Genomic DNA, 2,090 nt, shown 5'->3' on the forward strand with positions numbered 1-2,090 from the left:
AAAACTTATGATCTTCATGATTGACACGCCCATTGGCCGGCTTCTTTCCACTTGTGCAATCACACTTCAATACTTCATGACGGCATTTGAAATGGTGTATGATCAATGGAGTAATGATTTCACATTGTGATCATGGATCACATCCAAATTGTATGATGCGTAGTGCTTGTGCTCATGAAACAAAAAACGCCCATGTTGCCAAAATATCATACCATTTTGCTTCATGCCTACAAACCTTGCCCTTGTGGCCAACCACGTGTCTCACAATAAATGCATCCAGTCAAAATAAATCAAAAAAATCTCAACGATGTTGGGTGTCATGTCTACCATGGATGGCATCGGTAAGGGGCGAATGATACCTAGGCTACAGCCATACCCGCGATGCAACAACGGAGAAGCACACGGCATCTGGGTGGAGCAACACCGATCCGACGAGAACTAGGCAGCGCCCAAAGTGAGCGAGTGCAGATACAAAGCAGGGGAGGACTAAACAGGGAAAAGGGCTCCGGGAGAGAGGTTTCGTATGGGTCAGTTGTGTATGGCTCTGGATGGCTGAAAATATTTGTTGTCCAGACATCTAGCTGGGTTTTGATGCACAGGACGACAGAAAATAGTCGTTGTTAACTTTGGTCCAATTGCAATTGCAGTTTGCAGCAATGTAATTACTGGATGGAATGCACATTTGGGGACGCATACCTGGGAGGTTTCTTACACTGTCATCTAATGAGAGGAACTTTGAGTTGGCTTGTCATCGAACGAGAGGAACCTTGAGATGGCTGAGTTATGTGAGGTCCATAGGCCAAAATTTATAGTGCAGAAAGGATAGCTTGATCTGGGTCACTTTCTTCAGTTCCAGCCAGTCATCCTAATCCTGCGAGGGACTTAAATCCGGTATACCTTCTTTCTATAATGATTAGAGTTTTAACCAGCCGCAGGTTCTCATGGTATCACCCGTGATTTATGTTTGTGATTAAGGTTACCCATTGGCGAGCAGCTCTGACACATTTTCATTGAAAGGAAAGGGTCGTTGGTACTTCCATTCATATTTTTTGAAATTCTTATACTGGTGGCTACTCCATTTTCGGAGTTCTGAAATGGTTAAAAAACAATAGTCTTCTCAGATTATTATTAAAAAACAAAAGAAAATTCGAGCAGCGCATCTGTGTGGCGAGTTACTAATGAAGCACCTCCACCGTTAAAGAAGGCGCTATCAGCGAAACTCCCAGACATCGGTCTCGGCCTCCCATGAATCAGAAGAACAGCTAAGCGAGTTAATCCGGGATTATGGAGGCCATGGACGAAAACCAAAACACCATCCAAACTACTCCTACATACAACCATGAGCCCAAAAACACAGATCCGGAGAAGAAATGTACTAGAACCAATCCGACACCCAGCAAGAGAATTGGAGGGTGAGACACGGTGGAGGCTCAAGATCGATCTACGCCCGCAACGGAACCGGCGACGGCACAAGAATCAAATCCGCCCGGTTCTCTCGAAGGCGACGATGTGACAACAGGTATTCAGAAACGAAATCAAGAGGACAAGCAGAACGAAAAAAAAGACGGAAGAGATCAAGCAAGCAAGAAAGCAAGCGCCGCCGCAATCTGCACGCGCGAGGATGAGGCGCGTGGGAGTACCTAGAACTTATCTAGATGAGAAGTAATTTGGTCTCATTCAGCTGGAAAATAAGAATGGATACCACCACCGTCAGCACACACGCATCTTATAGCATCATATCCAATGACTATAAAAGATGAATAAGACCAAATTAAATCTCATCTAGATAAGTTCCAGCAAAACTGCTAGGTTTAGGTCTCCGGCGGCTGCGGCGGCTAGGGGAGGGAGGATGTGACAATTGGTGCCGCGAACGCTTCGTATATAAAGGCGCCAGAAGGGTTTGTGCCGTGCGCAGCTGCCTGATGGGAACGGGCCGTGGTTCAAGCCCACGTACAAAGCATGGGCTGCAACGTGGACCAAGTGCCGATTTGCTCCTCTCGACTCCCTCCGTTTTTTTTACGCAACGAGGGAGCTTTATCTCAACGTGGAGCTTTATCTCCGGGGAAAGATTTTAGGATGTTTCTTTCTAC

The 2,090-nt window shown here is 46.1% G+C and overlaps 1 non-coding gene across 1 annotated transcript; it reads right to left on the minus strand.

The window, feature by feature from the left end:
• Positions 1–1,158: 1,158 nt before the first annotated feature.
• LOC119273908 lies at positions 1,159–1,283 on the minus strand. Its single transcript, XR_005135039.1, has one exon. It is a non-coding gene; the product is annotated as a small nucleolar RNA snoR83 (small nucleolar RNA).
• Positions 1,284–2,090: the final 807 nt, after the last annotated feature.

The sequence above is a fragment of the Triticum dicoccoides genome, chromosome 3A (assembly GCF_002162155.2).
Source record: "Triticum dicoccoides isolate Atlit2015 ecotype Zavitan chromosome 3A, WEW_v2.0, whole genome shotgun sequence".
Classification (NCBI taxonomy): Eukaryota; Viridiplantae; Streptophyta; class Magnoliopsida; order Poales; family Poaceae; genus Triticum; species Triticum dicoccoides.